The 23,621-nt window shown below is 46.5% G+C and overlaps 1 protein-coding gene across 1 annotated transcript in view; it reads right to left on the reverse strand.

Moving 5' to 3' along the window:
• LOC125463021 (NFX1-type zinc finger-containing protein 1-like) overlaps nt 1-23,621 on the reverse strand; it is an 84,758-nt gene that overhangs the window by 60,919 nt on the left and 218 nt on the right. The window lies entirely within an intron of this gene.

A 23,621-nucleotide genomic window follows, 5' to 3' on the forward strand; every position in this document is an offset into this window, starting at 1 on the left:
TAGGGGCTGGAGGGGGTTACAGAGATAGTGAGGGGTGTAGGGGCTGGAGGGGGTTATGGAGATAGTGAGGTGTGTAGGGGCTGGAGGGGGTTACAGAGATAGTGAGGGGTGTAGGGGCTGGAGGGGGTTACAGAGATAGGGAGGGGTGTAGGGGCTGGACGAGGTTACAGAGATAGTGAGGGGTGTAGGGGCTGAAGGAGGTTACAGAGATAGTGAGGGGTGTAGGGGCTGAAGGAGATGACAGTGAAAGGGTGGGGTGTAGCAGCTGGAAAAGTTTATCTAGATAGGGCAGGATGTAAGATCTTAGAGAGATTGGGAGGGTTATCGCAGCAGGAGGTGCTTACAGAGATAAACAGAAGCAGAGCCAGCTCCCCTGGTAATGAAGACTAACTCAGGGCCCACTCTTAAGGAAAGGAGCAGAAATTTGGAGGGGATTTGAGGAAAATATTGTGGGAATCTGGGACTCTCTGCCTGAGAGGGTGATAGACGCAGGATTCCTCAAGACATGTAGGTAGTATTTAGATGATAACTTGAAATGCTATAACATAGTGCTGAAAATGGGATTGGAATAGATGGTATGTTGACCAGCACAGGTCTGATGGGCAGAAAAGCCTCTTTCCACGTTATAAAATCTCTACAGCTGTGACTTTTTCATGTACAGTTGTACAATTCCCAGCTCTTTACCACGGCAGCTGGTGGAGTTTAAATTCGATCAACAAGGAGTGGACGTTAGGGTTAGTGATGGTTACCAGGTCACTGATCACCTTTGGGTAGGGATAGCTGCCATACTTACATGGTCTGCCTACATGTGACCGAGTCTTAACTGCCCTCCCAAATGGGCAAACAAGGCACTCAGCTCTGAGGCAATTAGGGTTGGGTTCTTAATGTCGGCCTAACCACTGACTCCCACATCCCATGACTTTTGTTTTAAAAAACGCCATAAAACCAATTAAAGCCACTGCCCTGATTTTTCACTGTCACTTGTTTGTCCTTCCCTGAAGAAGAGATTTCTTCACCCGGAGTCTGTGGAATTCTTTGCTACGGAAAATGTCTGAACCTAAACAATGAATGTTTTTAAGGAGGAGTTGGATATAGACTTCCCCTCCCCCTTTTCTGATGAAGGGTCTAGGGCCGAAATGTCAGCTTTTGTGCTCCTGAGATGCTGCTTGGCCTGCTGTGTTCATCCAGCTCCACACTTTGTTATCTCGGATTCTCCAGCATCTGCAGTTCCCATTATCTCAGTTAGATATAGTTCTTAGGGCAAAAGGGATCAAAGGTTATGGGGAGAAGGTGGAAACAAGGGACTGAGCTGGATGATCATCATACTGAATGGCAGAGGTTTGAAGGCCAAATGATCTACTTGTCCTCCTGCTCCTATTTATGTTACAAATAGTTATCCAATCCCCTTTTGAGCTTCTACTGAATCTGCTTGCCTCCCCTCACACGGTGCATTCCTGGTCACACCAATTCACTTGTGAACTCTGCTCACTCCCAGGGTGAGCAGACTTGTCACTGAAACTCTGACAATGGCAGATCCTGAAATATGTAGCAGGTGGGTCATGGAGAGGTAGAGAAAGGCAAAACTGAAAAGGGGGGAGATGAGTAAAACAATAGAGTGAGAATTCAGATAACCTGCATTTCTCTCGTGCCAAGTTCATAGAAATTTACTGTGCAGAAAAGAGGCCCTTCAGCCCATCCTATCCATACTGATCAACAAGCGCTTCGCTACTCTCATCCCATTTTGCAGGACTTGGCCGGTAGCCTTATTTGCAATGGCATGCAAATTTGGGTAAAATACTTGTGGATTGGAAGGCAGGACATTAGAATTTGGAGTTTGTAAAATATTGTTGTTTATAAAATGATAGGCGAGGGGGGGAAACCAGTGTGTGGTCTCTTTAAAAGATAATGTGCTTTTCCTAGGCTTGGAGTTTACAAAAAGAAAATCTGTGGATAACTTGGGGGTTTGCAGGTGCATAGAACACCTAAATTGAAATATTTATATCAAAGGCTGGATGGTTTTCAGGTCAAACCACAGTTTTGTTTTGTTATCAAGACAGCAAATTTGAATTTTGCCAATTGATTTAAACCAGGCCCTTAGATACCAAAAACCAATTAAATTAAAATCTATCAGAGATAATGGGAACTGCAGATGCTGGAGACTCCAAGATAATAAAATGTGAGGCTGGATGAACACAGCAGGCCAAGCAGCATCCCTGTGCTCCTGGGATGCTGCTTGGCCTGCTGTGTTCATCCAGCCTCACATTTTATTAAATTAAAATCTGATTGCTTCGACAACACAGGTCCAATCTGATTGTAAGAAATTGATATGTCATCAAGTGTATAAAAGATGGGGGCATTTGGAAAATCAGGAGAGACCCAATAGCCATCTGATAAGAGATCACTTATCTCAGGTCTTACAGAGAGCATCATCGAATTAATAGAGGTACCACGGAACTCCTAGTTAATGCTCCAGGTAGAAGAACTCACAGGGAGAACAGTACTGGCAAGTAACCAACAGTGAAGGCACAGAACATTTGGAAAAACTGTGCTGTAATTTCGAGAGACTAAGTTCTAATTTTTTTCAATATTTTGTTTTATATAATTGGGACTTGTAAATATTGGAACAGCATGCCATTAGAATCCTGTTTAATTTGGGAACAGTTGGTAGTTAGACGGTAATTGTTTGTTTGTTAATAATGCAGTTAATTTGTTCACTGTTAGATAAAGAAATTGTTACTGGTTGATTAAAGAGTGAGTATCAGAAGTTAATTTCATTTAATCCCTTTGTATAACAGATTGGGGGGGTGAGAGGCAGGTTATACTACTTCCACACTTCTTTTAACAGGGTACACGGTGAGAGGAGCCTCTCTGGGTGTTTCAGTTTTAGTTACCCAGGGATGGGGTGACGGGCCTCAGCTTTATAACACAAGTAATCATCTCAATAATTCTTAAATGTCTTCAGGATTCTTGCCTGTGTCTTCCTTTCAGGTAGTGAGTTTCAGATATCCACAACCCTCTGGGTGAAAGAGATAGTACGATACTGGAGTCTGAGATAACAAGGTGCGGAGCGGGAGGTACACAGCAGGTCAGACAGCTTCAGGAAAGCTGACGTTTCGGGTCTGGACCCTTCTTCATTTTCTTGTTCTCTCTGGGCGAAAGTAGTTTTACATCAAATCCTGTCTAAAATTCCTGCTTCTTACCCTAAACGAATGCCCCTGAGTTACTGACACCTCGACTAAAGGGGGAAAAGAAATCTCTTCCTATCTACCCTGCCAATGCCCCTCAGACGTTTGTACATCTCAGAATGAAAGCATGCAATCTCAAACCATATCACAACCCTTTCAAAATTTATTTTCTGCAGCAGAAACGATAGACTGGGTAAGAGGAAGTCAGACAATAGTGACTTTGATAGAGCTGCTTACCTGCTGGTGTGTTCTAACAACAGAAACTTTCGGCTACTTAAGCAGAGTTTAAATACTCCCTGTTTCTGGCCTTCTGGGTCCTAAAGCCTTCTGCACCAATCAGCAAACATGTGCACTTTTCACTGAATTATCAGATTTTTCACATCCCTCTCTCCCTCCCTCCACCTTCTCATCTCAGTACTTTCCTTTTGTTTTAGCAATACTTTTCTCTGTAGGGGCATGAATGTCACAGCCAACAAACATAGGCTTTTGAGATAACTAGTAAAATAATCAAAGGGAGGTGAGGAGAGTGTGTTTTTCTTTATTTTCACAGCAAGTTACGGTGATCTGGAATGCGCCGGGTGAAACACACCCACAGAAAATGCAGGAACATTATATACAGCCCACAAGCAGGATATTCAGCCCATCATGTTTGTACACTTGCAGGTTACAGTGCTTTGGGTACAGATCCTGGCTCCTTTTAAGTGAGTCGAAATTTTCTGCCTCAGCCACCAAACTGAGCAGCAAATTCCAGACAGCCACCACCCTCTGGAAAAACAGTTCTCCTCCTGTCCCCTCCAATCCTTCTACCAGTCACTATAAACCCACACCCTTCTTAGTTATCAGTGATAATGGGAACTGCAGATGCTGGAGAATCCAAGATAATAAAATGTGAGGCTGGATGAACACAGCAGGCCAAGCAGCATCTCAGGAGCACAAAAGCTGACGTTTCGGGCCCAGACCCTTCATCAGAGAGGGGGATGGGGTGAGGGTTCTGCAATAAATAGGGAGAGAGGGGGAGGGGGACCAAAGATGGAGAGAAAAGAAGACAGGTGGAGAGTAGAGTAGAGGTGGGGAGGGGATAGGTCAGTCCATGGAAGACAGATAGGTCAAGGAGGTGGGTTGAGGTTAGTAGGTAGGGAATGGAGGTGCGGCTTGGGGTGGGAGGAAGGGATGGGTGAGAGGAAGAACAGGTTAAGGAGACAGAGACAGGCTGGGCTGGTTTTGGGATGTAGTGGGGGAGGGGAAGAGCTGGGCTGGTTGTGTGGTGCAGTGGGGGGAGGGGACGAACTGGGCTGGTTTTGGGATGCAGTGGGGGAAGGGGAGATTTTGAAACTGGTGAAGTCCACATTGATACCATTGGGCTGCAGGGTTCCCAGGCGGAATATCAGTTGCTGTTCCTGCAACCTTCGGGTGGCATCATTGTGGCACTGCAGGAGGCCCATGATGGACATGTCATCTAAAGAATGGGAGGGGGAGTGGAAATGTTTCGCGACTGGGAGAAGCAGTTGTTTATTGCAAACTGAGCGGAGGTGTTCTGCAAAGTGGTCCCCAAGCCTCCGCTTGGTTTCCCCAATGTAGAGGAAGCCACACCGGGTACAATGGATACAGTATACCACATTGGCAGATGTGCAGGTGAACCTCTGCTTAATATGGAAGGTCATCTTGGGGCCTGGGATGGGGGTGAGGGTGGACGTGTGGGGGCAAGTGTAGCATTTCCTGCGGTTGCAGGGGAAGGTGCTGGGTGTGGTGGGGTTGGAGGGCAGTGTGGAGCGAGCAAGGGAGTCACAGAGAGAGTGGTCTCTCCAGAAAGCAGGCAAGGGTGGGGATGGAAAAATGTCTTGGGTGGTGGGGTCACTGTGTTCATCCAGCTTCACCCTTCTTAGTTATGATCTCTTCTTAAGGGAAACTTACTTTCCCTATCCATTTTCACTTTAAGTCACCCTTGGCCTACTCTAGACTGAGGAAAACAACTCTAACCTATTCTCTTCATTGCAATTTTTAAGGCCTGGAAATGTACAAAAATAATTTTCCAAAAGCTTTTGGAGAGATACTGGAAGCAGAAAAATGCTGAAAACCATAGCGGGTCAGGCAGCGTCCGTGGAGAGAGACAGCAAGCTAACATTGCATGTCTGATGCAGAGCCATCTAGGAGTCAAACCATTGGCTTGCTGTCTCTCCATAGGATGCTGCCTGGCCTGCAGTGATTTCCAGTTTGTTTCTTATTTTCAGTAAAGGTTCCTGCATCTTCAGTAATTTGCTCCTGGAAGGGGAGAAATTTGAAGGAATAAGGCAAAGAGCTAAGGAGCAGTATTAATTAGAGACGACATATAAAGCACTATGAGCAAATGCCCTCCCGCCCCGTGCTCTCTGATTCCATATTTCCACAACTCCTAACGAAGTATATTTGTCAGTGCTGCTTAGGAATGTTTCAATTGTTCGACGTAGAGGGTGATTTATTCCGTACCTACCGTGTGCTGTCTTTGTTCTGGGAGTACTTAATGGGGATAGTATCAAGGGAGTTTTACTTTTGGTTCAAAAGAATCGAGAAGGATTTATTCTGTATCTAACCATGAGCTGGGCTTATTCTGTGTTATAAAGTAGAGACTGGCACCCTCCTCCCTCCCTGAGAACTAAAACTGAAACACCCAAAGGGGAGCACCTGGCTCTGTAATCTGTAAAAAGGGTGTTAAAAGTGGTAATAGCCTTCCTTTCAGCAACTTCTAGTGCTTAACTAAAATAAATCCCAACACTCACTTTAAAATCAATAAGTAATAATTTATTTATCCAACTTTAGCAGTGAACAAATTAATTAAACTATTAACAAGCCAAATAAATCACTCCTAACTACTAACTATTCCTGAATAAATTAAGATTCTAATAGTATGCTGTTCCAATAAATATAAGACCCACATATATTTTAAAAAAATAGAATTTAGTCTCTCAAAATTGCAGCTAGGTTATTTGTCCAACCAGTTTTGGTGAGTAGTATCAGAGATAATGGGGACTGCAGATGCTGGAGATTCCAAGATAATAAAATGTGAGGCTGGATGAACACAGCAGGCCAAGCAGCATCTCAGGAGCACAAAAGCTGACGTTTCGGGCCGAGACCCTTCATCAGAGAGCTCTCTGATGAAGGGTCTAGGCCCGAAACGTCAGCTTTTGTGCTCCTGAGATGCTGCTTGGCCTGCTGTGTTCATCCAGCCTCACATTTTATTATCTTGGTGAGTAGTAGCTAGCTCTGGGGTTTGTATAATTGTCCCCTTCTTTTTAATTCTCCTGGATGAGACATGAATATTTCTTATAATAGGATTGGTCCTATGTTGTCGAAACAATCAGATTTAAAACTTAATTGGTTTTTGGTATCCAATTGCCTAGTTCACATTGATTGGCTAAACTCAAAAGTTTGTTGCCTTGGTAAAAACTGTTGCTTAGCCTGCTAACTGCATATGTTCCAATTTGGGTGCTCTCTGTGTACTCGCAAACTTTCAAGCTGCTGCTCACAGTCCTCCATTTTAAATCTCTATGCACTGAAAATGCACATCATCTTTTAAACGGACCACACAATGCTTCCCCCCTCAACTCCCAGCATTTTACAAACACCAATTCTAACTTCCTGCCTCCCAGTCCACAAGTACTTTACCCAACTTCACAACACTTGGGAATGTGTGATGGAGACAACGTACAGGGACCTTTATTCTGTATCTAATTGCATGCTGTTTTTGTCCTGGGAGTGTTTAATCAGGAGAGTATAGAACTATGCTGCATGTAAGTGATGCAGAATTTAATGGAAGTTTAAACCTGATTGGGGTTGACAGAAGCATTTAGTCAACAGGTTATAGAATGTGGAGGTACTGTTTGAAGGAATGAGGTTCCCTGAAATTCGAGGTGGACAGATTCAGCATCCACACAAACTGTGCGGCCTCCAAGCTGCTGCAAAAAGCTACAGTAAGTATTAGCAGAACTGACTCTGGCAAACTCTGAGCTGAAGGCACTAGGACCCAGCATGAGCAGAATGCGATGCAGGAGACGACATCCCACTGTTTACTAGAAATCATATGATCGAGGGTGAAACATTGAGAAGAAAATAGGAAACAGAAACTGTCCGAGAGAGGAAAGGAGGACTGAACATGAGAGAATAATCCCATATATGAGGAAAAATCTCCATTATCAGGGACTAATCTCAATGAGCGTAGAGGTATACAGTACAGAAACAGGCCATCTAGCCCAGCTTTCCTCAACTGAACTAGTCCCATTTGTCTGCATTTGGCCCAAATCCCTTTAAACCTTTCCCATCCATGTAACCATTCAAATGTCTTTTAAATGTTGTCATTGTACCTACCTTTACCATACCTTCTGGCAGCTTGTTCCATATTCGCACCACCCTCTTGTGAAAAAGTTGCGCCTCAGATCTCTTTTAAAGCTTTTCCCTCTTACCTTGAGCCCACACCTTCTCATTTTGGACTCCCCTACCCTGGGGAAAAGACCGTAGCTATTCACCTCATCCATGCCCCTCACGATTTAAAATAACCTCTCTAAGATCACCCACTCAGCCTCCTACGCTCCAGCGAAAAAACGTCCCAGCCTTTCCTTATAACTCAAACCTTCCAATCTTGGTAACATCCTCAAATCTTTTTGCACCCTTTCCAGTTTAAAAACAACCATAGTTAGTAGTTAGGAGTGATTTATTTGGCTTGTTAATAGTTTAATTAATTTGTTGACTGCTAAAGTTGGATAAATAAATTATTACTTATTGATTTTAAAGTGACCAGAATTGTACGCAGTACTCCAATGTGGTCTCATAACTTGAATATGACATCCCAACTTTTATACTCGACGCTCTGACCAATGAAGGCAAGCGCACCAAAAGCTTTCATCACCATCCTGTCTACCTGTGACACCACTGTCAAGGATCAATGTACCTGTGCCCCAAGGACTCTCTGTTTAACAACACTCCCTAGGGCCCTAGCATTGCCTGTGTAAATCCTGCCCTGGTTTGTCTTATCAAAAATCAACACCTTGTATTTATCGGAATTAAACTCCCATCTGCGATTTCATGACGTAGATAGCCTTCTTCACCAATTTTGGTGCCATCTGAAAATTTCCCGACCATGCCTCCTATATTCTCCTCCAAATGATCTACACCAATGACAAATAACAGTGGACCAGCACCAATCCTTGAGGGACACTGCTGATCATAGGCCTGCAATCTGAAAAACGACCTCTAGAAGGGCCTAGGTCCGAAACATCAGCCTTCCTGCTCCTCTGATGCTGCTTGGCCTGCTGTGTTCATCCAGCTCCATACCTTGTTATCTCCACCACTACCCTCTGTTTCCTATTGTCAGGCTAGTTTTGTATCCCAGTTATCAGTGCGGAGAATTCAGAAATCATCCCCATTGATCACAGACGTATCCAGGAATAAAAACGTTGCAAGTACACAAGGGGTGTGTTGCTGTTTGGGGGAAGAGGAACAGCAGCACAATAAATTTCACCAGAAATCAGCCAAGCTGCAAATCTGCTGAGTTCCACGGAGGGTTTCTCACACCATAGAGTTTTCACACCATACCCCGAAACCTGCCTCTCGCCAGAGGTACTGTACTCGGTGCTGGTGGAATCTCCAGACAATCCTCTGGAGGAGCCTCCATCAAGAGGGCAACTCTACAAATCATCTCCCCCGCTCCCTCGGCGTTGGAGGGGGGGAAGAAACCACAGATGCCTCAGTACAGATACAGCAGTAATGCTCCCTCCAGACCAGTTCAGCTACTGATCCCCACGGCTTGCTGGATTCGAGTCAGGGCCACTGGCTGCTCAGCACATCACTGCCAAATCTCGGCTGTTGGCTGAGGGAGAAACACGCCAGTCCATCGGCTTTCGGGGGGCTGCAGGAAGCCAGGCACCTGCTCAGCCCCAGGCAGGAGGTAACCCCATGGTATTGGCACCTGGCAACTTCACACAAATCTTGCAGGCAGGTGTGTCGAGGACCGGACTAACCGACTCAAGCTTTAGAGGCCTCCACCACTGCTGTTTGTAGCCTGCTGGGTCAGGCTTTGTACATTAGTCTGTGTTTGTGGGTGGGTTGGTGGCTCCATGGACAGCAAGGTCCAGCACCCTTAGAGTCTGCTGCGACGGCATGGTGGCTCAGCGGTTAGCACTGCAGCCTCACAGCACCAGGGACCCGGGTTCGATTCCACCCTCGGGAAACTGTGTGTGTGGAGTTTGCACATTCTCCCCGTGTCTGCGTGGGTTTCCTCCCACAGTCCAAAGATGTGCAGTCTAGGTGGATCGGCCAAGCTAAATTACCCATAGTGTTCAGGGGTGAGTGGGTTATAGGGGGATGGGTCTGGGTGGGATGCTTCAAGGGGCGGTGTGGACTTGCTGGGCCGAAGGGCCTGTTTCCACACTGTAAGTAATCTAATCTAATATCTGGCATGTCTCCTAACAAGTCAGGAATTTGGATCCAGAAATATTCCGTTCAGTGCTGCTTTCCTCACTAACAGTTTCTGTTTCCCATTTTTATGTTGATGTTTCCTCCTTGATTATGTCATTTCAACTAAACAATGTGGCCATCATCTCCAAGGTCACGCAATAACACAAAACAAAACTGAAAACTAAGCTGAACTATGAAAGGAAACAAGCAAAAAACACAAACACTGATGCCGAAAACTTCCCTAAGTATATCAAAAAGAAGCGAATAGTGAAAGTAAATGCTAGCCCTTCAGAGGACAAAAATGGCAAGGTAATAATGGGACACTCAGAAACGACAGAGGCACTGAACTAATATTTTGCTGCTGTTTTCACAGTGGGTAATAATTTCTTCCAAAAAACTGCAATTACTACAGAGGAACTTGCTGAAATTACTATAACTAGGGAGAAGGTGTTAAGTAAACAGATAGGATTGAAATAAGTCTCTGGGGCCTGATGGCCTGCACCCTAGGGAAGTAAAGGAGGTGGCAGCAAAGATAGTGGATGTATTAGCTATGACATTCCGAAATTCCCTGGATTCTGAAAAGGTACCAGTGGGTTGGAAACATGCCAATGGACATACTTATTCAATAAAAAGGAGATTGGCAAACAGTAGGAAACTACAGGTAACAAAGTGTGGAGCTGGCTATACACAGCAGGGCAGGCAGCATCAGAGGAGCAGGAAAGCTGATGTTTCAGATCAGGACATTTCTTCAGAAATGGGGGAGGGGAAGGGGGTTCTGAAATAAATTGAGATGGGGGAAGGCGATGACAGAAGATGGATAAAAGAGCAGATAGGTGGAGAGAAGACAGATAGGTCAAGGAGGTGGGGATGGAGCCAGTAGAGGTGAGTGTAGGTAGGGAGTTGGGATGGAGGTTGGTCAGTGGGGAGGGAGGGGTGGGGAGGTGGGAGGAAAGATGGACAGGTCCAGGAGGCAGGGATGAGGCTAGTAGGTAGGAAGTCGGGGTTGGGTTGGTCAGTGGGGTGGGAGGAAAGACGAACAGGTTAGGGTGGAGGGGACGAGCTGGGCTGGTTTTGGGATGCGATTGGGGGAGGGGAGATGTTGAAGCTTGTGAAGTTGACATTGATACCATTGGGCTGCAGGGTTCCCAAGCGGAATATGAGTTGCTGTTCCTGCAACCTTTGGGTGGCATCATTGTGGCACTGCAGGAGGCTCATGATGGACATGTTGTCTAAGGAGTGGGGGGGGGGGGGGGGGAAGAGTTTAAGTGGTTTGCGACTGGGAGGTGCAGTTGTTTGTTGCGAACTGAGCGGAGGTGTTCCACAAAGTGGCCTCCACGCTTCCGCTTGGTTTCCCCAATGTAGAGGAGGCCACATCTGAAGTGACCTCACTCCAGATGCCCCTTTCTCATAAAGGGACAGGGCAGTGCCAATAGACACCCAGCAGAGGACATGCCAACACATTTTCCCCACCCTCTCAGGACACTCCAGAGATGGCAGGGCCCTCCACCTCCACTCTGCCTGTCCCTCTCAGCCGTTTGGGAGTTCAAACCAAGAAAGGTGCACAGCCTCTGGGCAGGACACGCTCTGCACTTCTGGGCCCCTTAGACTCAAACGCTTCTGGAGTCGCTTGACCAAAGCTCCAAGGCCAACGGGCAGCACTGCGGGGCAGACTCCTCATTCCCCAGCACATCTACAGACCTCAGGACCACATTGAGATTTGGCGTTGGTGTGGTAGGCCCAGACTGAGGTGCTCCTGGTGGTGCGACGGTGGTGGCCCTGAAGTAGGTCTCCTGGAATGGACAGCGAGGGGAGAGCATGCCAAAATGGAGGAGATCGAGCCCTTGTGGCAAGTGTGGTCCCAGCAGGCTGTAACTTTTAGCTTTATTTCTTTATTTTTCTAGATAACACTAAGGTCTGTAGTGTTTAATTTTTAACTTTGTACTTTATTTCTTCCTACCTTGTTTTTAAGATTCTGTACCTGTGGTACTTGTAGTTATAAGATGGTACCATGTCAGGCAACATTGAAAAGTTCTCACTGTACCTTTGTACTTAGTACACGTGACAATAAAGTCTAAATCTAAAATGCAGTAGGAGGGAAAGGAAGAAGCTTACTTTCTGAGAGCACTCAGGGGCTGTTCTGTACCGGGCAGTCACTAAGCTCCGGTCAGAGCTAAAGAACAGAGAGTCTCATTTTTTGCAACCCTCGAACAAGGAAGTTTTATTCCAAAGCTACACACTCCGTGTATGAGGATAATGATGGGATAGTGAAGGGGGAGGGGCTCCAATTAGTTCACAGGTCGGCACAACATCGAGGGAGAAGGGCCTGTTCTGCGCTGTATTGTTCTATGTTCTATGTTCCGTAAAGATCAAAGCAAGTCGGAACAAGCCTACAATGGGGAGACGATGGCCTAGTGGTATTATTGCTGGGCTGTTAATTCAGAGACCCAAGTAATGTTCTTAGTTCTTTGAGAAGGTGACCAAACAGGTAGATGAGAGTAGACCAGTTGATGTGGTGTATATGGATTTCAGCAAGGCGTTCGATAAGGTCCCCCACAATAGGCTATTGTACAAAATGCGGAGGAATGGAATGGTGGGAGATATAGCAGTTTGGATCGGAAATTGGCTTGCTGAAAGAAGACAGAGGGTGGTAGTTGATGGGAAATGTTCATCCTGGAGACCAGTTACTAGTGGTGTACTGCAAGGGTTGGTGTTGGGTCCACTGCTGTTTATCATTTTTATAAATGACCTGGATGAGGGTGTAGAAGGATGGGTTAGTAAATTTGCAGACGACACTAAGGTTGGTGGAGTTGTGGATAGTGACGAAGGATGCTGTAGGTTGCAGAGAGACATAGATAAGCTGCAGAGCTGGGCTGAGAGGTGGCAAATGGAGTTTAATGCAGACAAGTGTGAGGTGATGCACTTTGGTAGGAGTAACCAGAAGGCAAAGTACTGGGCTAATGGTAAGATTCTTGGTAGTGTAGATGAGCAGAGAGATCTCGGTGTCCATGTACACAGATCCTTGAAAGTTGCCACCCAAGTTGACAGGGCTGTTAAGAAGGCATACAGTGTTTTAGCTTTTATTAATAGAGGGATTGAGTTCCGGAACCAAGAAGCTATGGCGAAGCTGTACAAAACTCTGGTGCGGCCACACTTGGAGTATTGTGTACAGTTCTGGTCACCGCATTATAAGAAGGATGTGGAAGCTTTGGAAAGGGTGCAGAGGAGATTTACTAGGATGTTGCCTGGTATGGAGGGAAGGACTTACGAGGAAAGGCTGAGGGACTTGTGGCTGTTTTCATTAGAGAGAAGAAGGTTGAGAGGTGACTTAATTGAAACATATAAAATATTCAGAGGGTTAGATAGGGTGTATAGGGAGAGCCTTTTTCCTAGGATGGTGACGGCAAGCACGAGGGGGCATAGCTTTAAATTGAGGGGTGAAAGATATAGGACAGATGTCAGAGGTAGTTTCTTTACTCAGAGAGTAGTAAGGGAATGGAACGCTTTGCCTGCAACGGTAGTAGATTCGCCAACTTTAGGTACATTTAAGTCGTCATTGGATGAGCATATGGACGTACATGGAATAGTGTAGGTTAGATGGGCTTGAGATCGGTATGACAGGTCGGCACAACATCGAGGGCCGAAGGGCCTGTACTGTGCTGTAATGTTCTATGTTCTATGTTCTAATGTTCTGGGGACCTCAGTTCAAATCCTACCATGACAGATGGTGCAATTTGAATTAAATATCTGGAATTAAGAATCCAATGATGACCATGAATCCATTGTTGATAGTTGGGAAAAACCTGTCTGGTTCACCCACCACCCAAGACATTTTTCCATCCCCTCCCCTGTCTGCTTTCCGGAGAGACCACTCTCTCCGTGACTCCCTTGTTCGCTCCACACTGCCCTCCAACCCCACCACACCCGGCACCTTCCCCTGCAACCGCAGGAAGTGCTACACTTGCCCCCACACCTCCTCCCTCACCCCCATCCCAGGCCCCAAGATGACATTCCACATTAAGCAGAGGTTCACCTGCACATCTGCCAATGTGGTATACTGCATCCACTGTACCCGGTGCGGCTTCCTCTACATTGGGGAAACCAAGCGGAGGCTTGGGGACCGCTTTGCAGAACACCTCCGCTCAGTTCGCAACAAACAACTGCACCTCCCAGTCGCAAACCATTTCCACTCCCCCTCCCATTCTTTAGATGACATGTCCATCATGGGCCTCCTGCAGTGCCACAATGATGCCACCCGAAGGTTGCAGGAACAGCAACTCATATTCCGCCTGGGAACCCTGCAGCCATATGGTATCAATGTGGACTTCACCAGTTTCAAAATCTCCCCTTCCCCTACTGCATCCCTAAACCAGCCCAGTTCGTCCCCTCCCCCCACTGCACCACACAACCAGCCCAGCTCTTCCCCCCCACCCACTGCATCCCAAAACCAGTCCAACCTGTCTCTGCCTCCCTAACTGGTTCTTCCTCTCACCCATCCCTTCCTCCCACCCCAAGCCGCACCCCCAGCTACCTACTAACCTCATCCCACCTCCTTGACCTGTCCGTCTTCCCTGGACCGACCTATCCCCTCCCTACCTCCCCACCTACACTCTCTCCACCTATCTTCTTTACTCTCCATCTTCGGTCCGCCTCCCCCTCTCTCCCTATTTATTCCAGTTCCCTCTCCCCATCCCCCTCTCTGATGAAGGGTTTAGGCCCGAAACGTCAGCTTTTGTGCTCCTGAGATGCTGCTTGGCCTGCTGTGTTCATCCAGCCTCACATTTTATTATCTTTGGTTCACTAATGTCCTTTAGGGAAGGAAACTGCCATCCTTACCTGGTCTGGCCGACACTTGACTCCAAACCCACAGCAATGTGGTTGACTCTTAGCTGCGCTCTGGGCAATTAGGGATAGACAAAAAAAATGCTGCCGAGCCAGCTACACCCTCATTCCAGTAATGAATAAAAGACAAAATATGAGCACCTGCTGATGACTCACTTCTCAAAGGGAAACTCTCCCAACATAACATATACAGAGAGACTGAGTAGACCTGGGTTATACTCATTGGAATTCAGAAGAGTGAGAGGAGATTTTACAGAAACATATAAGATTATGGAGGGAATAGATAAAGTGGAGGCAGGGAGGCTGTTTCCGCTAGCAAACACTTGACCAAACAGGTGAATGAAGGTAAAGCGATTGATGTGGTGTATATGGATTTCAGTAAAGCGTTTGATAAGGTTCCCCATGGTAGGCTATTACAGAAAATACAGAAGCATGGGATTGAGGGTGATTTAGCGGTTTGGATCAGAAATTGGCTTGCTGTAAGAAGGTAGAGGGTGGTGGTGGATGGGAAATGTTCATCCTGGAGTTCGGTTACTAGTGGTGAGCCGCAAGGATCTGACTTGGGGCCACTGCTGTTTGTCATTTTTATAAATGATCTGGATGAGGGCGTAGAAGGATGGGTTAGTATATTTGCAGATGACACTAAAGTTGGTGGAGTTGTGAATAGTGCGGAAGGATGTTGCAGGTTACAGGGAGACATAGATAAGCTGCAGAGCTGGGCTGCGAGGTGGCAAATGGAGTTTAATGTGGAAAAGTGTGAGGTGATTCACTTTGGAAGGAGCAACAGAAATAGAGAGTACTGGGCTATTGGTAAGATTCTTGGTAGTGTGGATGAGCAGAAAGATCTTGGTGTTCATGTGCATAGATCCCTGAAAGTTGCCACTCAGCTTGATAGAGTTTTTAAGAAGGTGTACAGTGTGTTAGGTGTTATTGGTAGAGGGATTGAGTTTCGGAGCCAAGAGGTCATGTTGCAGCTGTACAAAACTCTGGTGCGGCCGCACTTGGAGTATTACGTACAGTTCTGGTCGCCATGTTATAGGAAGGATGTGGAAGCATTGGAAAGGGTGCAGAGGAGATTTACCAGGATGTTGCCTGGTATTGAGGGAAGGTCTTAGGAGGAAAGGCTGAGGGTCTTGAGGCTGTTTTTGTTAGAGGGAAGAAGTTAAGAGGTGAATTAATAGACACGTACAAGATGATCAGAGGATTAGACAGAGTGCACAGTGAGAGCCTATTTCCTCAGATGGTGATGGCTAGCATGAGGGGAGATGGCTTTAAATTGAGGGGTGATAGATATAGGACAGATGTCAGGGGTAGGTTCTTTACTCAGATGGCAGTAAGGGCATGGAATGCCCTGTCTGCAACAGTAGGAGACTCGCCAAGTTTAAGGGCATTTAAATGGTCATTGGATCAACATATGGATTATAATGGAATAGTGTCGGTTCGATGGGCTTCAATTCGGTTTCACAGGTTGGCACAACATCAAGGGCCGAAGGACCTGTACTGCATTGTAGCGTTCCATGTTCTAGCAGGTGAAACTAGGACTAGGGGGCATCACCTCAAAGTAAAGGGAGGCAGATGGAGGACTGAGGTCAGGAGGAACTTCTTCACCCAAAGGGTTGTGAATCTGTGGAATTCCCTGCCCAGTGAAGCGGTTGAAGCTGCCTCACTGAATGTTTTTAAGGCAAGGCTAGATAAACTTTTGAAAGGTAAAAGAATTAAGGGTTAATGATGAGTGGGCGAGTAAGTGGAGCTGAGTCTCTAAAAGATCAGCCATGATTTTATTAAATGGCAGGCCAGCCTCCAGGGGCCAGATGGCCTACTCCTGCTCCTAGTTCTTATGTACACCTGCACCATTACATACACCAACTATAATCCAAAACTGGGAACATGGGTGAAACATCTTTGGAAATACATATGCAGATTATCAGCTGTGTCAGTGAATATTATTTTAGCTACATTTACAAGATTGAGGGTACAAAGCCTAGTCATCCTTGGAGTTACACAATGTTTTAGGTGTGAAGTGAACAATTCCTGCATCATGTGCAGACAATGGGCCCTTGGAAGGGAACTGCTATTTTGTCAACCAGGTTGAATACTTTCCTGGCCACAATACATAGCGCATCACAGGCATTTGTGGGATTTGTTGCTGACGTTGCAGGATATCGTCAAGAGTGCCCCTACTGCATTACCCCTTTCCCTCCCACATTATCCTGTCCTCAAACATGCTCCAGTCTTCCTCTGCTCCCCCCAATTATAAATTGAACTTTCCCCTCCAAAACTGTCGGCCCTCTGCATTGCTGTGTCCAATCCCCATAATTGAATTTGTTCTATGTTCTATAAGTGATCCAGACAGCTTACCCCTGACTGTCCCATGCAGATGCCTGACTGTATCCAAGCCTCTAGATTCAATGTGTGTAATGCCCTAGACTCTCCATGCTGACAGCCCTGACTGAAGGCTATCACCGTTGACTGGGGCATACTTCCTGTAGACTGAGGCATGGCTGCTTGCTTGTTGTACATGCAGTGTGTTAGCCACAGAAGCTGTTAGCACATGCCGCAGGTGTGAAATTGATATACAGCAACACATTTATGTTCACTGAGGGCTGCTGACACCCAATGACAAGCTGACTAGCTTTGCCTCAGTGTTAAACATCAAGGCAAGACAGAATTACTGAAATCCTTTAAGCTCTAGCTGAGGGGGAAAACAGTGCAAATGGTCATGGCAAGGCAAAGTGAGTGAGCGCAAGGAAAGCAAACAAGATGCACCCTAGTCCAATCCAAAACCTATCCCTGTTAATGGCATTCCAATGATAGGTACTGGTGCATGTCAAAGCATAGCCAGAACCATATTTTAAGTGGGTCAGTGATGTGCCATCAGGGGCAGTGACAATACCAATGTCCATGGAAGGTGTTCATGGGTGTTCACTGCTTTTAGAACATGCCTCAAGTTCTAGGGAACTGCGGTTCAAGCTGGAGACTGGAAGGAGCAGGCAATGAGCTGGAGTCACACTGACATTCATCTTGTGAACTGTCATTTTGATCTGGTTGATGTGAGGGAAACCAAGTGGAGGCTTAGAGACCACTTTGGAGAACACCTACGCACGGTTCGCAACAAACAACCGCACCTCCCAGTCGCAAACCATTTCAACTCCCCCTCCCACTCATCAGACGACATGTCCATCCTGGGCCTCCAGTGCTACAATGATGCCATCTGAAGGTTGCAGGAACAGCAACTCATATTCCACTTGGGAACCCTGTAGCCCAATGGTATCAATGTGGACTTCACAGCTTCAAAATCTACCCCCCACAACCACATCCCAGAACCAGCCCAGTTTGTCTCTGCCTCCCTAACCTGTCCTTCCTCCCACCTATCCCCTCCTCCCTCCTCATGCCCACGCCCATATCCTACCTACTAGCCTCATCCCGCCCCCTTGACATGTCCGTCCTCCCTGGACTGACCTAACCCCTCCCTAACTCCCCACCCACACTCACCTTTACTGGCTCCACCCCCGCCTCTTTGACCGGTCTGTCTCCTCTCCACCTATCTTCTCCTCTATCCATCTTCTAGCCGCCTCCCGCTCTCTCCCTATTTATTTTAGAAACCCCTTCCCCTCCCCCATTTCTTATGAAGGGTCTAGGCCCGAAACGTCAGCTTTTGTGCTCCTAAGATGCTGCTTGGCCTGCTGTGTTCATCCAGCTCCACACTTTGTTATCCACTGAGTGAAACTGTTTGTTAGGTTTATTCATTCCCAGGCTGTGCAGATCAGTAGCTGGGTCAGCGTTTATTACCTGTCCCTAAGTGCCCTTGTGAAAGTGGTGGTGAGCTGCCTTCTTGATCCACTGCAGTCAACGTGCTGCAGATTTACCCACAATGCCCTTCGGGAGGGAATTCCAGGGATTTGATCCAGCAAAGCTGAAGGACCGGCAATTTATTTCCAAGACAGGATGGTAAGATATTTGGAGGGGAACTTGCAGAGGGTGGTGTCCCCCTGTATCTGCTGCCCTTGTCCTTCAGGTGGTTGAACCTTTTTTTTGTAACTAGGATCTCAAATATCATGAAAGATAAAGAACTGTCAGCCAAAATAGAATCCAATGTAATTTCTCTGTATTAGTAACTCTTCGGTTCTCAGCAAGCACACAATCGACAATGATCTAACTGTTTGACTAGAATCTAGAAAACACTAATGCTCTGACATAAGAGCTAACAAAGTGTGGAGCTGGATGAACACAGCAGGCCAAGCAGCATCTCAGGAGCACAAAAGCTGACGTTTCAGGCCTAGACCCTTCATCAGAGAGGGGGTTGGAGACAGGGAACTGGAATAAATAGGGAGAGAGGGGGAAGCGGACTGAAGATGGAGAGAAAAGAAGATAGGTGGAGAGGAGAGTATAGGTGAGGAGGTAGGGAGGGGATAGGTCAGTCCAGGGAAGATGGACAGGTCAAGGAGGCGGGATGAGGTGGTAGGTAGGAAATGGAGATGCGGCTTGAGGTGGGAGGAAGGGATGGGTGAGAGGAAGAACAGGTTAGGGAGGCGGAGACAGGCTGGGCTGGTTTTGGGATGCAGTGGGTGGAGGGGAAGAGCTGGGCTGGTTTTGGGATGCAGTGGGGGGAGGGGAAGAACTGGGCTGGTTTTGGGATACAGTGGGGGAAGGGGAGATTTTGAAGCTTGTGAAGTCCACATTGATATCGTTGGGCTGCAGGGTTCCCAAGCGGAATATGGAGTTGCTGTTCCTGCAATGTTCGGATGGCATCATTGTGGCACTGCAGGAGGCCCATGATGGGCATGTCGTCTGAGGAATGGGAGGGGGAGTTGAAATGGTTCGCCACTGGGAGGTGCAGTTGTTTGTTGCGAACCGAGCGGAGGTCTGACACAGGTCAGTCTTCTCTGGATTCCAAACTCGGTCTTCTCTTCACAATAGCTGGTCTCAAGTTGTCACTGTTGATGTCTTTGATGTGTCTTCTTTTATGTGTTCTCCCAGTGTTTCAGACTATTCGGGTGACTGGCCCTTACACAAAACACCTGTAGCCCTGAGCTTATCTCTCCAAGAGTCATGTAAATAGAAGACATCTGTGTCCATGGTTCCTCTTATCAATCTCAATTTATTCCTTTTTGCAATCACAGAGGTCAGATTAGCTTTAGTATCAGCCACTTACCTAGTCAACACTCTAGTTTCACTTCCTCCTTTCACAGTAAGTTGATCTGGTGTTTTCGTACAGTTAGCACACTTTCCATCATGTATGCTAGGTTTCAACTCTATCGCCCATAGGGGCACACTTACCCTTAAGATCACAAAGTGGTTGTGGGTTTGGAAGGTGTTGTCAAAGGATCTTTGGTGAATTTCTGCAGTGCACCTCGTAGATGGTACACACTGCTGCTACTGAGTGTCGGTGGTGGAGGGAGTGGATGCTTGTGGATGTGGTGCCAATCAAGCAGCTGTTTTGTACTGGACGGTGTCAAGCTTCTTGAGTGATGTTGGGGCTGCACCCATCCAGGCAAGTGGGGAGTGTTCCATCACACTCCTGACTTAAGCCTTGTAGGTGGTGGACAGGCTTTGGGGAGTCAGGAGGTGAGTTACTCGCCGCAGGATTCTGAGCCGCTGACTTGCTGTTGTAGTAACTGTGTTTATGTGGATGATCCAGCTCAGCAAAGTTGGAAGAACAGCATCTTATTTTCTGCTTGGGGTCGCTGCATCCTTCAGGACCCAATAGCGAATTCAATAGTGTTAGGGCCTGAGCACCTTGGCCCATGTCCTACCTTACCTCAATCCCTACAAAACAGAAATTCTCATCGAATGGGCTGCTACCACAAACCATTGTCAGCCACTAACAGACCCCATTAGCAGCTACTGATTCTCCCACACTGACCTTCACTCAATCCTTTGCCTGTCCTCCTGTTTTCTCTCTCTCTCTCTTTGGGCTCCATCTCCACTTATCATTTATCCTTCCCCCTTTCCCCCACCCCACCTTGAGCATGTATACCAACCTGAAGAAGGGGAACTGGATCCAAAACATTATCTCTGCTTTCTCTCACAGATGCTGCCGGACCTGCTGAGTACTTTTTTTCAGTCAATTGTCTTGTTTCTGATTTCCAGCATCCGCAGCTCTTTGGTTTTTTTGTAATGTCATGTCAACACATGGCTCTACTAGTCAAAACTCTAATCCTCTTTTAGACCGTAAGACACAGGAGTGGAAGTAAGGCCATTCAGCCCATCAAGTCCACTCTGCCATTTAAATCATGGCTGATGGGCATTTCAACTCCACTTTACTGCACTCTCCCCGTAGCCCTTGATTCTTGTGAGATCAAGAAGTTGTTAATCTCTGCCTTGAAGGTATTTAACGTCCCGGCCTCCGCTGCACTCTGTGGCAATTTAAAACCCTTATATGTACAAATGGACGTAGACTAACACAAAAGAAAACTTGTAGCTGGAGGGGAACACAAAGCTGGGAACCACAGTTCAATGGCACCAGTCCACAGGGTTCGCTGTGATGATATTTTTGGCCTGTTAGATCTGTGGTCTTCAATCACTTTTTCCAGGCTCCTTCATTTCTTTGCAACAGGAGAGTGAGCAAAGAGGTGGCTGGTGGAATACGATGTGGGAAAGTGCCAGGTTATGCACTTTGCTCGAAAGAATAGAGGTGTAGACTACTTTCTAAATGGAGAAAGGCTTCGGAAATCTGAAGCACAAAAGGGGCTCGGGAGTCCTCGCCCAGGGTTCTCTTAAATGTGCAGTTTCACCTGGCAGTTAGGAAGGCAAATGCAATGTTAGGATTCATCTTCAGAAGGCTAGAATACAAGAGCAGGGATGTACTGCTGAGGCTGTGTAAGGCTCTGGTCAGATTGCATTTGGAATATTGTGAGCAGTTTTAGGCTTTGTATCTTAGATGTGTTGGCCTTGAAATGAGTCCAGAGAAAGTTTACAAGAAGGATGAAGGTCTGGTCATATCAGCAGCTGTTGAGAACTCTGGGCCTGTACTTGATAGAGTTTAGAAGCATAAGGTGGGGTGGAAGTCATACTGCGTGTGATTGGCACATTAACTGACAAGCCTTTTAGTTAAAGGTTAAGGACGACAGCTTACAGCAACAGAGGGGTGGGGCGGGGGGGGGGGGGGGGCAACAGCTGGCTTTCTTCAGACTTCACATTTTTACTGCACAGAAGACAGCACTTGCCCTTCCATTAGTGCGAAAGCCTTTCTTTAAACAAACTGTATCATTCACACCCTCAAGCTAATCAGTGACCCAGGAACCGATTACAGAACTGTTGTCAGGCTGATCATCTATGGCATCCACGATTGACGACAACTGCACAAACCTATCAGCTACCTGCTGCTGGATAAAAGGCACTCTACATACAGCTCCTGGTGCTGGGTTATCACAAACAGCTTTCCCATTGCTTGAGCAACAAAGCTGCTTAACGCCAAACACAATAGATTTCAGTGACTTGGTTTTAAAAAGTGCAGCATTTCTTTCTATAATTCCTAGCCACAATCTCATTAACAGAGCAGACTAATTGTGACAAACGGGATACTTCCACTCCTACATCTTACATGATGCATCTGCCTCCAAAGCAAACTACAATTTTTCTCAAATTAGGAGTCATAGAGTCATTCCACACAGAAGCAGACCCTTTGAACCAACTCATCCACGCTAACTAGATATCTCAATTTGACCTAGTCCCATTTGCCAGCATTTGGCCCATATCCCTCTAAACCTGTCCTATTCATAAATTCATTCAGATGCCTTTTAAATGTTGTCATTGTACCAGCCTCCACCACTTCCTCTAGCGCCTTATTCCACACATGCATCACCCTCTGCATGAAAAAGTTGGCTCTCAGGAGTTTCTTAAAATCTTTCCCCTCATATCTTAAACCCACACCCTCTAATTTTGTACTCCCCTACCCTGTGAAAAAGACCTTCGCTATTCACCCAATCGATGCCCCTCATGATTTAAGGAACCTCTTAGCCTCTGACACTCCAGGGAAAAAAGCCCCAGCCATTCAAACTCTCCCTCCAGCTCAAACCCTCCAACCCTGGCAACATCCTTGTAAATCTTTTCTGCCCATCTCAAGTTTAACAACATCCTTCCTATAGAAGGATGGCCAGAACTATATGCAATATTCCAAAAGGAGACCAAAACTGATCTTGGATATGGAGATCAAACCTGATCATAACTCAAGTGATCTCACCAGTGCTCTGTACAGCTGCAATAAAACATCCTTACATTTATATTTCATTGCCCTTGCAATAAACAGCAACATTCCATTAGTCTTCCTAATTACTTGCTGTACTTACGGACGAACTATATGTGATTCAAGAACCAGGACACCAAGTTCGCTCAGTATCTCAGAGTTCTGTGCTATCTCTATTTAAATAGCATACTGCTGAAAACAGTTTAAACTCAAGCTCCATTCAGGGACCAGATTTTGGTTGGGCGATCACAGGACAGAGAGAGGAATCATAGTTTGAGATGCTAATCCCTTGCCTAGGCAATTATGCATATGCAAGTCCAGACGGTCACTGAAGAAAAAGATTTGCACTTGTATTGTACCTTTCAGAACCAAACCAAAACAGCATTGCAGCCAATGAAGTTATTTTGTGTGTGGTACAGTAACAAATTGCAGTAGCCAAGTGGCACACTGGAAGCTCCTGTGGAGGAGTACCAAGCAATGGCCGGAACTTGAATAACTTTGAGGAAGGGTCACTGGACCCGAAATGTTAACTCAGATTTTTATCTTCACAGATGCTACCAGACCTGCTGAGTTTTTCCAGCGAATTCTGTTTTTGAACCCGATTTACAGCATCCGCAGTTCTTTCGTGTTGTTTATTTTTTAAAACCAGATCTTGAATATTGGCCCAGGTGTAACTGAAGATTCAAGCAAAGAAACTGCAGAGAGTTTAGGGAACAGGGATCCTTAATCTGCTGGTATAAAATCTATTGGCATTAACAGAGAAAAGTAAATTAGAGGAACAGCAATGATGGACATTGCTGGCTGATGCACCAAATTGGCTGGGAGACTGGAGAGACTACCTCTAGATCTCCAAACAGCCATGGAGCAAGGATCGGATGGCTGGAGCTCCTACTTTGCTGTGGAGTGGATCAATGAGCCTTGCCTCCCTGATGTGAAGGGGACCTTCCCCTCCACCTCAAGATAGCTGCAGGCTGATAGTCTGCCAATGG

This window comes from Stegostoma tigrinum, chromosome 2 (genome assembly GCF_030684315.1).
Source record: "Stegostoma tigrinum isolate sSteTig4 chromosome 2, sSteTig4.hap1, whole genome shotgun sequence".
NCBI classification, from domain to species: Eukaryota; Metazoa; Chordata; class Chondrichthyes; order Orectolobiformes; family Stegostomatidae; genus Stegostoma; species Stegostoma tigrinum.